This window comes from Chiloscyllium plagiosum, unplaced genomic scaffold, assembly GCF_037043375.1.
Source record: "Chiloscyllium plagiosum isolate Xiang-an unplaced genomic scaffold, Cpla_swu_hap1 HiC_scaffold_14, whole genome shotgun sequence".
NCBI lineage: Eukaryota > Metazoa > Chordata > Chondrichthyes > Orectolobiformes > Hemiscylliidae > Chiloscyllium > Chiloscyllium plagiosum.
In genome coordinates, this window is record NW_028270152.1 from 66,119,233 (window position 1) to 66,134,453 (window position 15,221).

The 15,221-nt window shown below is 42.7% G+C and overlaps 1 protein-coding gene across 1 annotated transcript in view; it reads left to right on the plus strand.

Moving 5' to 3' along the window:
- Positions 1–15,221, plus strand: part of LOC122559178 (inositol 1,4,5-trisphosphate-gated calcium channel ITPR1) — a 205,366-nt gene that overhangs the window by 69,711 nt on the left and 120,434 nt on the right. The window lies entirely within an intron of this gene.

Genomic DNA, 15,221 nt, shown 5'->3' on the forward strand with positions numbered 1-15,221 from the left:
CCATCTGAAAGCTGACATTCCAAAACTCCTAATACTCGCTCAGTACTGTACTGATGAGGTGTTAGGCTGTACTTTGTGCTGAAGTACATAATAGAGGTTGGAATCATGACCATTTGACTCAATTGAAAACAATAAGAACTAAGCCAATCTGGGTGGGTTTGACTTTTTAGAAAAACCCCTCTGTTTGTGCTCTGTTACTTTCACTGTATTTATGAAGAGAACTGTGCCAGAGTATTATCATTGACATCTTCAGAATCAGAAAGGTATGAGTTGAATTTCCACTCCAGAGACCTAAACAAACTTGGCTGATTGAGGGAGTGCTGCATTGTCTACAGTGTTAGTGTCAGATTAGTCATTTAAGCGAAGATCCTATCTGATCTGCAGCTGGCTGTAAAGGATCTCATTTACAGAAGAGCATGGCGGCCTAGCTGATATTTATCCTTCTCAACACTTCATTATGTTGCCACACTTTGGAGTCTTTCTTTGTTTGTAAAGTGGTGTGGAGGTTGTGCTGTAGAAAGAGTCCTTTCCTTAAGCTGCCATGTCCTTTCTCAAGAATTTCCTCAGAGGTAAGTCTCTGGAGATTAGAGATGTTGTTAATGTCTAGGCACTGAAATCCTCCTGAAGTAGGACTTTGCCTAATGCTTCTGACTGAACGATTAATTTACTTTGCAGCTCTCTCCGATTACTAAATCCTCCCTGCAAAATAAATACAGCACTTTGGCACTGAGGAGAAAAGGTGTAATGACTGAAAGTCTTCCAGTGGATGGAATCTGAGAATCCTCTATGCAATCGAGGTGCTTTCCTCCTGAATGATTGGATTGTATTCCACACTAATGGTGTTGAACTCTGTGCAATGCCTTGATTGTTAACTACTTACATAATGCAATAGGCAGAGAATCTAAACAGGATGTTTGTGTGGTAGTGGGATGCTTGCCATTGGAGGAAAAATTGACTCTTTGTCTCAATTGTGTCTGACTATATGTTGAAATCCTGCAGTTTAAGCTGTGCGCATAATGCTGCTCACTAGGGAGTTGCAGGGTCATGTGTGGGTCACTGTTTTCAGGACTAAGCAGTGTCTGCCATTCTTGCTCACTGGATGAATTTAATCCTTTCTCAGCCCGGCCTTCAGAAGGGAGTATGTTCTCTGAGAGCTGGCACCGACACGCTGACCAAATGACCTTGGACAGCTCTCTTGGAATCTGTCACTGGGCAGAATTCCCATTTTTATCCTACCTTTTGTGACCACATGATGTTCCAAAGTGCTTTGCTACATTTCTCTTTGAATTGATATACTGGGGGGGTGGGCAGGAAGCAACAGCCAGTTGGTCCACAGCAAACCCCAGCAAATAGCAATATTTTAGGCATGAGATGAGGAATAAACAATGCTCAGGACAGCAGGAAGGACTCCTGGGGTCCTTCAAAGGGGGCATGATGACCTAGTGGTTTGCACCACTCCCTTTCAGGGACCCGTGTTTGATTCCAGCCTCTGGCGACTGTGTCTGTGGAATTTACACATTCTCCCTGTGTCTGTGTGAGTTTCCTCCCTCAGTCCAAAGATGTGCAGGTTAGGTGGATTAGCTATGGGAAATGCAGAGTTACAGGGCTAGGGTTGGGAGTGGGTCTGAGTGGGATGCTCTCTTGATGGTTGGTGTGGACTTGATGGGCCAAATGGCCTCTTTCCACTCTGTAGGGTTTCTGTGATTCTATGAAATAATCTTTGGCCTCTACTTGACTGGGTAGAATGTGCCTCAGTTAAATATCTTGCCTTAAAGAGGCTTCCTGCAACAGTGCAGCAGTCCTGTAGTCTAAAGATTTTGGATTTTGTGCTCCAGTCTCTCAGTTGAAGCTTGAACCCGCAATCATGTAGTTCAGGTGGAAGGGTTGCCACTGAGCCCTACTTGACATGCCTGTTTTGCAAGGGGAGACAGCCTTGTGTAAAAGGAAGGGCTGGATTTTCATGAAGTATGAGATAGAAAGTCCCCCAATTGTGCAAACATTGGAGGGGAAAGTGAGGTCTGCAGATGCTGGAGATCAAAGTTGAAACTTTATTGCTGGAACAGCACAGCAGGTCAGGCAGCATCCAGGGAACAGGAGATTCGACGTTTCGGGCACAGGCCCTTCTTCAGGAATGAGCAGAGAGTGTTCAGCAGGAGAAGATAAAAGGTAGGGAGGAGGGACTTGGAGGAGGGGCGTTGGAAATGTGATAGGTGGAAAGAGGTCAAGGTGAGGGTGATAGGTCGGAGTAGGATGGAGGCGGAGAGGTCAAGAAGAAGACTGCAGGTCAGGAAGGCAGTCGTCTTGACCTGCAGTCGTCTTCTTGACCTCTCCGCCTCCATCCTACTCCGACCTAGCACCCTCACCTTGACCTCTTTCCACCTATCACATTTCCAACGCCCCTCCTCCAAGTCCCTCCTCCCTACCTTTTATCTTCTCCTGCTGAACACTCTCTGCTCATTCCTGAAGAAGGGCCTGTGCCCGAAACGTCGAATCTCCTGTTCCCTGGATGCTGCCTGACCTGCTGTGCTGTTCCAGCAATAAAGTTTCAACAAACATTGGAGGCCACTGCCAGCCATATTTCTATTCTGGGAAGGTGTCTTAGCTGCATTTTGCCCATAGCCTCCCTAGGTAGGCCCACAGCAGCAGTGGAGAGAAGCAAATGCTGGAGTCAGCAGACTTGAAGGGTCATCACACTTAACTGGGTCATGTTCCAAGTGTAATGGTGACCGACAGCCCTTTCAACCCCCCCGCCCCCCTTTTTTTGTTGCACCACCAACCTCCTCTTCCATAGCTCCTCCATGGTGGTTCTTAACCCTAATATCACTTCTACAGTCTCATGCTCACACTCAACAGCCCACACATCCTTTACATTCATATTCCTAATGTCCAATGTGTACAGAATTAATGAATCTTTTGACAGTTTGACAAGACTTTTGAAATTGTCATGGAATTGAGATGATACGCACAGGCTTTTATTCTGATCCCAGCTGCTAATCGTATTGGACAGGTCATGTCCCAAAATAAAGACCCAGCTTGATAGATCATATGTTTAATATATAACAGAGCAGAAGTCCATTCGTTTTAGCCTTTTTGAATCCCGTTCTGAATAATCAGGAGTTCAGGTCAGAAGAGAGAACAAATACACCTCGAAGAAAAATCAAGCTTTTGCTTTTCTTGGGGAATCGATCTCCTATCTTAAGGGTTTTAGGTTGTGGTGTTTCTCAGCCCAACATTGACGATAAGAGTGTCTGGCTAACTATTCAGCTTGCTAATGTTAATGCAGCAGCCAGTGGCCTTTTTGGTGAATACTAGGCTGAGATCCAAGAGTGTAAAATGCAATTGGTTCAGTAGGCAAAATTGACACTGCAACAGGTGGAGTGCAAATTTTTGTTTGATTTGCATCTTTATCACTTCATAGGTTGTGCTTTTTTCAATACCCATATGTTTATTTACGCAAGATGGAAGTGTGATCTGGATTGGAGGTTTGACTGCCTGTAATTGACAGCTTTGAGTAGGTTAGAGTGGAAACTTCAAAGAGCATGTCCTTGCCATTTTTATTTTGGCTTGCAGCTCAAGACTAGAGCCCACTCCTGATTCACAACTTCTGAGGTGTCGTTAACCACATCTACCAAAGAAATGGGCCCACCGTCCAAGTTTCACTGTGGGCTGGATGGGTGAATGGAGTTTGAAGTGCTCATTCTTGTAGCTTTTCTGAGAAGGATGGGAGTGCTGCATTTGGGATGGTGACGATCATCCTTATCCTGTGCCATTGGAAATTTTAGTTGGGGGCAGGAGTCTCAGAATTGGGTGTCACTCTTTAATTTTGAAAGTGGGCCCAACCCTGTTCTGGCAAAGGCATGAAAGGTCAAACCAAAACTAGTGTAAACCTTTCAACACCTAACCCATTTCCAACCACCAACACCATACCTGCCCCACCCCCAACCCTGCCAAACTTCTGATGTTTTCAAACTCTTTTTTTTTTTAAAAAAAAAATGCCTTGACATGAAACATAAGAATTGGGACAGCCCATACATCCTGCCCTGCCAATTCTATAAGATCACTGCTAATCTGTCCTGGGCCTAAACTCCTTTTTTTGGTCTCTGCTCCTCAATATTCCAAAAAATCTGCATTTTTTTTTTAAAAAGAAAGATCCTTCCAGTGGCCTAGCCTCCACACCTCTGAAGCAGAGAAATCCAGACATTCGGTACCCTCCTTGGAGGAAAAAAAATCTATCTTTTCTCAGTTTTAAATGGGTCTCCCCTTTTTTCTGTAACCAAATCACTGAGTTTGGGTTGCCACTGCACATGCAATGATCCACCCTGTCAGGCTCTCTCAGAATCTTTTTATGTTTCAATGAGGTCACCCTCATTCTGCCAAGCTCTAATGAAGAAAGCCCTAACCTGTTTACATGTTGTCAATAAGTCAACCCCTTCATCACAGGAGTATGCCTCCAATGCCCTTTACAAATACGGGGATGAAAGCTATCCTCTGTACTCCTGGTGTGACCGCACCAATGTGCTGTACAATTGTAATGAGACTTCCTGTTTTTAAACACTGATTTCTTAGTAATTAGTGATTCATTGAGTCATACACATTTTAAGGAGCTAAGTGGAAGGAAACCCCACACTTTTTCCCATGAAATTAGGGAGTGGAGTTGAAGGGAACAACTTTAATCTATTACATCTGACCAACATTCTCTTCCTCATATTTCACAATCCAGTTCTATTGTTAGACTTGATAAATGTTCAAAACTTTTAACCTTTACCTGATACGTGCATATTCCTACTTCACAGCTGCAGATTCTTTCATTACCGGCTGGAAAGTTTCCTTCAGTCAGGGCTGATTTCTGATTCAGAATTTCTTGGATTTTTGTTAAATGAGATTAAGGTGATCCTTTTATCATGAGATACACCTGTTTTTGTTTTGTTTTGAGTTAATTCCACTAACTGATCCACTATTCGAGGAATTAGACTAAGCGAGAAACTTGGTTTGTCAGACTTGGCTTGTCAGACTTGGCTGTTCTTGTGATTTTACTGAATGATGGGCATAGAATTACTCCTAAAACAACATGTGGAAAATGGTCAAAATCTACATTGCTACTGAATGCACTTTGCTGCTGTTAGCACCTTTGTATATCAGAAGCTTGAAGCAAAACACTGGCAGTTTGACAGCAGCTTCTGCTATAGAAACAAGCCCAAGTGGTTTGACTCAGTCCCGCTTTACTTCTGCCTTGTGCTTTGATCCACCACCTCCTCACGATTCCTCCCTCTCACCTCACCTTCTCCCATCTTGTCTCTCATTTCCTCCCTTCCACTCCTTCCCTCACCTCCCATCGTCTATCCCTGATACCTAACACTCAGCAAAATTATATGTGATCCTTCTACACACTTCTGAGCAAGATTATGAATTCAGGATCAATTATGATGTTTTACTTGTTGAATCTTATCTCTTGGAATTGTACCCTCTTCTGTATTGTGGGCTGGTCAAATCTTGCATTTCTCAGGGGAAAGCTAACCAGAAGTTAAATAATTCAGCATGATATGCTTTCTAATCAGACTGAAAATAAGGCTCTTCTCAGTGGTGGCTTGCAAGTTAGAAAGTCATTAGTTCAACCTGCACTCCAAAGACTACATTTATCAAGGACAACAGTTTGGTGCATTGTACTGTTTAACGGTGTTACCTTTGAACAAAGTTGTTAAACAGAGCCCCAACTTTACTTAAGCCTTTCAGTTGCAAGATAAGCAGGGGCTTTTCCTGATGCTCTCTTGCAGAATTTCTTCCTCCAACTAATGCTGCTTAAAACAAATTATCTGATTCCGTTGGATTATGGAATCTTAGTCTCTCAAGTGACAGACTACATTTCAGAAGTTGTCATTTCTGAAGTACTTCAGGGCACCCTGAGGTCACCAAACATCATATGCACATACAGATTTGTTTGTCCTAGTTGTAGATCGATATCGTCTGGATTGCTCTGAGAAAAGTGATGACTGAATTTCTCCCTTGGATGTGCTGTTGGGTGGCCCAAGTGAACAAGAGTAACTTTAAGCTGTGTTCAGTTATGCAATTGTTAACAGTAAGCACCTGAGTAACTGAAGAACGGAAATGCAGCTGGAACAGGATGTGAAACTAACTCACTTGTTTGCTGTATAATTACTTCTGGAATCCAATTTCCAATTGCTCTAATTGCTGTGAAGTGATATCAAAATGATTCATCAAGCTCAGTTATTACTTTGAATTTGAGCACTTTGTGAACTCAATCACAATGGCATTAAGTTGTGCAGACAGATTATAACGTGGCACAGTTGCTGTGCAGTCAACAGCTTTTCCCAACAGGTTTAACACATTGTTTGCCAAACTGATGGATGCACTAGTTATGTATTTATTTGGAAGCTCATGTAGATGATCAATAGAACTGTTCACATCAGTGTCTGGATCAGTGGTGCTGGAAGAGCACAGCAATTCAGGCAGCATCCGAGGACAGGCAAAATCGACGTTTCGGGCAAAAGCCCTTCATCAGGAATAAAACAGTTCACATCAGTGGCCATTTCGTTTGAATTCTGAGAGTTGGCTCCTTTATCTTAGAATGCTGGGGAGCAGCAGACTTCCCTCCCCAACACCCAAGGTTGACCACACAACCTCCCAGAGTCTTCAAGGCCATTACTGGTGCCCAGGATCCTACTGGGGCACTCAGTCACTCTCGCACTCACTCTTAAGAACAGTAGACTTCCCTCACCAAAGCCTGGGATTGACGAGGAGCAGCAACCTACCCAGCAAAAGGGGGACACCCCCTGGACTTCAGGTGAGACTGAAACTTAGGCATTTCAAGCCCCCTCCTCCCTGAAACCCCCCACCAAACATTCTCCTGGCGAACATCCATGCCATTCAAAACACGATTGTTGACCTCCAAGTTTGTCCCCCCCCCCCACTACCAGAGGAAATTGAGAGACTGCTGTGTGCTTGGTTTCACAGAAACCTGGCTCACTCCTGCTATACCTGACTGTGCCTTACATTCTGAGGGTTTCTTAGTTCACTGAATGGACTGCTCAGCGTCCTCTGGCAAGGCAAAGGACTGTGTGCCTGCCTCATCAACACCTGGCGCCCCGATGTGGTGACCCTGGTGAGTTACTGCTCCCCAGACCTAGAACACCTCAGTGAAGTGCTGCCCCTACTACCTGCTGCCTGTGTTTCACCTCTGCTAACCTGAGCAGTCTCCATACCACCCCATGTGGAAGCGAAGGTTGCACATGATGAAGTAGACAATACTGAAAAGTCTCAAGAATGAATGCTGAGAAGTCTTGTTCATCGTAGCCAGTGATTTCAACCAGGCTAACCGCAAGAATTTCCAACCAAATACCACCAGCATTTTCCTGTCCCACCAGAGCTCTGAGCATCCTTAACCATTGCTGCACAACCAGAAAAGATTTCTGACTGCTCCATTCACCGTCAGCATTTTGGAAAATCAGATCGTGAATCTGTGCTGCTCCTCCTGGCCTACAAGCAGAAATTGAAGCATGAGGACCCAGTACAGAAAGCCGTGCAGCGTTGGTCTGAGATAACGGAAGGGCCTCTATGGGATGGCTTAGAGTCAGTGGACTGGGCCTTTCTCGAACTCACTGGCCAACCTAAACGAGTATGCCACTATCCTTGCTGACATGATTAGTAGGTGTTTAGGTGACTGCACTGAAGTCTAATCCAAATGTTCCCCCAGTTCGAAACGAAGGATGATCTGGGTGCTCCACTCCCTACTGAAGTCCAGGTCTGAGGCATTGACGTCAGGTGACACTAGTATGATCTTGGCAAGGCCATCAAAGATGCAAAGAGGTAAAACCAAGCTGTACTTGAGACCCAGATAACGGCATGGGCACCTATTTGTGACTAGGCTTGGATGATGCAACAGGCTACAAAGCAAATTCGTATAGAATCATTGACAAAGTACATACTTGCTGATGAGCTCCAAGCATGCTATGCTCACTTGGAACAGAAGGGCACTGAAATTCTATCGTCCGGTGCATCTGTACCAGTGGTCACTGTCGCAGACATTGGCTCAGCTGCCTTGAGGGTGAACCCATGGAAAGCAGCTGGAGTCCCTGACTCTGCACTCCAATTCTGTGCAGACAAGTTGGTGGGAGAAACATCCTCAACCCCTCCTTACTATGATCTGCAGTCCCCACCTGCTTCAAGAAGAATGCCATCATTCCAGTCCCAAAGAAAAGTCTTTGCCTCAACAGCTACTGCCAGTGGCTCTGACCTCTAATTATGAAGTGCATAGTGCGGTTAGTCATGGCTCCCATCAACTCCAGCCTCCCAGATTGCCTTAATACTTGCAATTCCCTAGTGACACAACATGTCGTGGGCAGACCTAATCTCCTTGGCTTTACGCTCATGCCTGGAATATTAGGACGACAAGGATGCCTCTGTCAGCCTCCTACTTATTGACTACAGCTCTGCTTTCAACACCATAATTCCAAACAAACTCATTTCTCAACTCTGAGACCTATACCTCTGCTCCACCCCTCCCCCGTAACTGGATTCTCGACTTTGTGACCAACAGACTGCAATGAGTAAGGATAGGCAACAACCCCTCCTCCACAATACTCCTCAACACCGGTGTCCCACCAGGTTGCGTACTCAGCCCCTTACTACACTGCTTATATACTCATGACTTTGGGGCCAAATTCCATACCAAATCCACTTGCAAGTTTGCCAATGACACCATTTTAGGTCAGATCTCAAACAATGACAAGATGGAAAGTGATTGAGTGCTTAAAAGCATGGTGTAAAGACAACAGTCTTTTCATCAGCAAAATGAAGGAGCTGGTCATTGACTTCAGGAAGCAGAATGTGGGCACATCCCTGTCTGTTTTGCTGGTGTTGAGGTGGAGTTGGTCGAGAGCGTCAAGTTCCTAGGAGTGATGACCATCAACGATCTGCCCTGGTCCAGTCAAGAAACCACCACAACACCTCTTATCTTTCTCAAGAGGCTAAGGAAATTTGGCATGTCCATAAAGACTCTTAGGATGCTTTCTTGAAAAATTGTTACCAGGATACGTCACAGTATGGCAAGTAAACTGCTGCTCCCAAGAACAAAAGAATTTAAAGAGTAGTGAACACAGCCCAGTCGATCACAGAAACCAGCCTTCCATCCACTGACTCCATCTATGCTTCCCACTGCATCAGGAAAGCAACCAACATAATCCAAGATCCCTCCCAACTCAGTAGAACTCTTCTCCACCCTCTTTCATCAGGCAGAAGTACTAAACGTGTGTGTACACCTGAACAGATTCAAGAACAGCTGCACACTCTGGGCTCCTTGCTTATGTATTTAACAACCTGCTGGGTGTGAGATTGTTTCCATGGGGCAGAGAGAGATCTATGTGCTGGTTTTCATAAATACATTGTTTGAAACCATTAGCTTGACTTCAGTTAGAGGCAATTCTTGAGCAGTAGATGTTATGAATGGACATCCACTGTAAGACCATTCTGACATATAAGAGATTATAATTGAGTCTTACCATGGCTTCTGGTGAAGAAGCTAGTATCATACCAATGTAGGTCAAAAACTCCCTTTCTCTCAGCACTGGGTTATACCTAATGTAGAATATAATGGCTATTTTTTTGGCAAATAAATAGAAATAGAAATATTTCCAGAACATAGTCATTGAGCTTCACTCCAAGTTGTCCGTGCTGACCAGAAATCTTAAATAAATCTCGTCACATTGACTAGCATTTGGTCCATATCCCCCTCAGCCCTTCCTGTTCATATACCCATCCAGATGCCTTTTAAATATCATAACTGTACCAGCCGCCTCCACTACCTCTGGCAGCTCATTCCATACAAGCACTACCCTCCTGTGTGAAAATGTTGCTCCTTTTGGTCCCTTTTAAATCTTTCCACTCTCACCTTATGCCTATGCCCTCTAGTTTTGGACTCTCCCACCCTAGGGAAAAGACCCTGTCTATTTACCCTATCTGTGACATTGATTTTAGAACAGTTAAGGAAATGCTCTGGAAAAATTCCTCTGCCTGAAAGCGAGCAGTCAAGTCCAACTTAATCAAGGGTGATTGGAAGATGCATCTTAACCAATCCAATCTATCTTTCATTGAGGTTATAACTCTAACATTCAGCAATTCAAATCTGACCCTTCTAATTAGGTACAGATAATTCACAGTAATTGCATGAACTGGCAACTTGTTTCATTGTCTAATGGCTCTACAGACAGCATTATCTTCTGATATCTAATTTAGCTCTGTGATTACATGACCTGTATTCATGCCTCTCTGGTCTAACTGACTGAAATATCCATGTGGTCTTGGTCTCAATCTTACAATATTTTACAGCCCTCAATCAAATCTCATCAAAGCCTGTGCTTTGCTTGAGTTAAAACATCAGAATGCTGTATGTCATGGTGACACAGGGCCATCAAAGAAGCCATCAATATAACGTCTCTCTTCATTATCCATCTAGCCAGGAATATATCCGCTTTTCGTGAAGCAGTCATTGCTAACTCAGCGTCTTCTGATTTGAAATCTGACAGTGTCTCTTTTAAAACTTGATTGTAATATAAATTAACCCTGAAGAATCCTTTAATGATCACCCGTAATGTAAGAAACTGGGCATGAATATCTTGGTATTGAAAAATTTACTACAGCTTAGTTACTATATTCAAATATAAGTATTAGTATCTGGGTTATCGTTAAGCTCAGGACTTCAGAAAAAATATGTAATACTCTGTATACTTGAGTATGCTTCTAGACGAGTGCCATGATTTAAGTGATTCAAAGTAAGATGGAATCTGAGATCATGGTCAGAGGTCATATGCTATGATACAGTGATGTAATGAGCATTTCTCTCAAAGGAATTGATTGACTGGGACACAACACAACCCAGGCTTTCTGGTTAATTCAGTAGTCAGAAAAGATATCATTGCCCCCACAGCTGTCGTGATCATTTTATCTAGCCAACTTCAGTTCTTATCTTTCTACTAGCTAGTAAGCATGAGAATTGGATAGTTGCTTAAATTTTGCAGGGGTTGAGGGGTTAAGCATGAGGCAGTGGGTCTCGAGCCATAGATCTTCCAAAGCAATGACATTAGTACAAATTAGCTGACTGGTTCTTTCTCTGCGATATTATTCCATGATCCTATACAGAATATTAAGCTAAGACTTATTTTTCCTCGACAATTGAAGCCTGCTAGCTGTGGGACATCCTCTATTGCTACTCTGAGTCTACCAACAGGCCGTTACACAACGCTGTCAAAGTTTGTTTGTATCCCAGAGGTGATTTTTGTTCACAAGAAATTGAGATAATTTGGTAGACGTATTGCACCTACACATCTTGTGGAGTTTGTCACTTATCAGTTCTTGTGGCTGACAGATTCAGTTAGGAGCATCAAGAAAATGGTTATTCACGTTATTCATCAAAGGATCAAACTATTTGACAAACTGGTCTTTATACTCCCTGCAAGCATCCACCAATTATCATTCATCTAACCTTAAACTATTCCTTTCTGCCATGGCTGTTTACCTACCTTGCCCCTAAATCCTGACAACCTACTGATCTACAAATGAAAGTGCTGCCAAGTCAGTCACGTTGGCAAGTTTAGATGGATCCTTGAGAAACGTGAGACTAATTCTGAAACTGCTTGACTAGGTCCAGAGTTCAGGATGCTTTCGGTAACCTTGTTCAGTGTAATGGTTACAGCAAGTTCACAAAGAGTGACAAATATCCAAGAATCTATATCAGCTGCCAGGTCTTTGCGTATGTATACAAATTCATGTTCGATAATGTGAATATTCTTAGATAATTAAAACAAATGGATAGGTTAGCAGTTCAGCTGTATCTGTTCTCATTGCAAGTTTGGAATCCCAATGCACTTTGGGAGGATGTGTGTAATAATATCACTTTTTTTTATTTATCTCTTGACCAAAAACCATTCCTCAAAATATATTTTGGGTATGTGAAATTTAGCTTTTGTAAGCTGACATCTGTCTGCTTTTGGAATGGAAAAACCCTATTTTCACCAATCAAAGTATACCATTTTCCTGAACCCAATGAGTGTTGGATTGTTATCACTTAGTTTCTCATTCTTGGAACATTCTTCAGTGAACCAAGTCACTGTGCTGGTGTTGAGCTGGTTATTGCAAGAACACAATTTAAGCGTTATAGTGAGCCACAGATCCACTTAGAGGGGAAAAAAAGAGTTGATATTACATAGCAGCTCAGTGGTTAGCACTGCTACTTCTCCATGCCAGGGACCCAAGTTTGAATCCAGCCTGGGGGGCTGACTGTGTGGAGTTTGCACCTTTTCTTGGTGTCTGCAATGGGTTTCCTCCCACCGTCCACAGATGTGCAGGATAGGTGAATTGGCCATGCTAAATTGCTCATTGTGTTTTGGGATATGTAGGTTAGGTGCTTTAGTCATGGGAAATATTGGGTTGTGGGAATGTGTCTGGGTGGGATATTCTTCAGAGGGTCGGTGTGGACTGGTTCAGCCAAATGGCCTGTTTCCACACTGTAGGGATTCTATGGTTGCAGCTTTCATTATATCCTTCAGAATATTGTGAAGCATTTTACAGCCATTGAAGTTCACCTCGTGTTAAACCATTATAGTCCTTTAGGAATGCAGCAACCAATATGTGCACAACCAGCTCTTGCAAGCAGCATTCTAATAGTGACTAGATACTCTGTTTCTTAGTTTTGCCTAATGGGTAAATATTGAGAATGCCTGGGATAACTCTCCTGTTCTCCTCCTAAATAATGCTGCTTGATCACTTGCACTCTGCTGAGAGAGTAGACAAGGCCTCAGTTAGTAGGAACGATGACACTTCCAGAAATGCAGCATTCCCTTAATGGCGATACCAGCCTCCATTTTGTGTTGGAGCCTATCATGGGACTCGAACCCACAATCTCCCAACTCTGAGATGGGAGTATTAACCCTAAACCGAGACAGACGCCATAACTGCTGTGTTTCCCTCTATCATTTCCAGATAAATGCAGCTGAGTGAGTTGTTTTCTTTTACCTAATTACCTGTGTGTTTTTAGCTAATTAAGCAATCAAGAGAGCTATTGTTTTCTCCGTCTTTCTTTGAAAAGAGTGGGGAAAAAACCTGTACTTTCTCCCAATGATTGTGTTTTGTACTAAATTGAACCTTCTGTTTGGAGCTATGGGGTCTTGTGAACTTAAGTTTCATCCATGGAAAGCTGCCATCTCCTCAGCTTTAGTTCAGGAACATAGTTATTGAGATGCAGAAGATGGTTACCTATTAGCCAGAACTGTGCAGTAGGATCCTGTATCTCTTTTCAGATCATATCTCCACTTTTCTTTATGGGATGTCCTTCTGCAAGTTGCCGCAATGCATTCCATCATTTTATCTGCTGTTCTTGGTGTTGTAATTTTACCCATGCTGTGGATATGAATAGTGTACTCATGTAGTTCAAAAACACGTTTAGGTCATAAAAAATTAATCCATGTATCTGTTTTATGCGGATCAAAGTTGAGTTGTTAAGTTAAATGTTCCTTCAGATAAAAGCAAGTTTCAAATAACTGTTGTACCAGACTCTAAACAGATGCTGCTGGACCTGCTGAATTTCTCTAGCACTTTTTTGGCTGTTTGAAATGTACCTTCAGCACTGACTACTCTGTTGGCTTGCTTCATATTGCTGTTTCTAAACTTTCATGGAGCTGATATCATGATGTCCCTTGGGCTTGATAATTAATCTTTATTGTCCAGGTTTAAACACAAAAGAACAATTTGCACTTTGAAAGGTCAGTCTTCGACATGGAGCTTGAGATTGAATGCCTTTTGACGTACAATGTGAGGAAATTGTGTAACATCTACCATGTCTAGAAAGAGGGCCTTCATTGGTGTACTCTTTTTTTTAACTATTAGATCTCCTTTGCAGAATAAACTAATAATACGCAATACTGGTGGGACGAAGAGCTGTGGGAATTTTACCATTCATTTGTGAGCTAAACTGCTAAATGTTTTGGATTTTCTGGTGTCTTTCAACAAAAACAAGTGCAAGGTGTCTCTGCAAGGTTATGTTGTGTTCTCCCTTGGGGTGGGTGGTGTGATTGCATGAAGTATTTACTGGTTCATTATGGGACTGGTTCTGTGTGCGTGTTGGTCTTTGCTGTTACAAGGACAGTGATATTGAACAAGTGGAGAAGATTTTCTTTGGGTGTTGAGGCATAATTGAAGTTTGGTCCAAGTTTCAAATTTGACTATTAGAATGGTGTTAGGGCATTCAAAAATCCCATCTTCCCTTATTATATTGTATCAGCGTTTCTGGCATCAGCCATAACGATAGTTGTAGCACCTCACTCGGCCATTTGGCACTGTGGCCATCCATCTCAGAATGAATTGCAAGCATTGTCGTCACTGTAACGTAATGACATGGAATGAGAAATGTATTTGTGGATACTAAGGTGATCCGATATGGATAACGTTCACTTGCTGCTTCAACTGCACTGGTTGTGTAACTTTGTCAGAAGCCTTTGGCTGCCATTTGATGCATTTCAGTGCACCCGCTATATGCATACGTTATTACTTTGTCACGTAACGTCAAGAAAAGGCTAAATGTACTAACTGTCAAGTAGTTCCTTGCATCCAGATAGGGAAACATCTGCTTTGTATTAGCCTTGTTCATGCAATTATCTGAAGCCAGTACAAGAAATTGAGTTATTAACCCATTCTCCACCTTGCCCATTCTAGCATTAGTTTGTTTCAGATTTGAGAAAGGGAAGAAAACACATCTGTAAAAGTGAGTAGCACAGATTAAACTTGTAAGATCTGTGCCAGCATAAGAACCAGGGATCAGAGGTTGCTGTTCAGTCATTCATTTAATTTGCTTTCTTTAGAGGGAAGGTTTAATTGAGCGACTCCATGTTCATTCTAGAACCCATTTCCGATGGCAGGAAGATTGGTAACAAAGGCTTGAAATTTAAATTCAGTGACAAAAGATTCTGAAGTAGAGATAATGAAATTTTATTTTCATGAATAAAATTTTTATTTTGCTTGCCCCACCCTTCAGTTGTAGACACTTTGATTTATATTTAACTTGTTTATAGGATGTGGGCTCTGTTGGCTTGGCCAATTTTATTGCCAGAGGGCAGTTGAGTGACAACCACAGTCTGGAGTCGTATGTAGGGCAGTTCCTTTCCTGAAGGATATCAGTGAACAATCGACAATGGTTTCAAGGTCCTCATTTGACTTTTAAT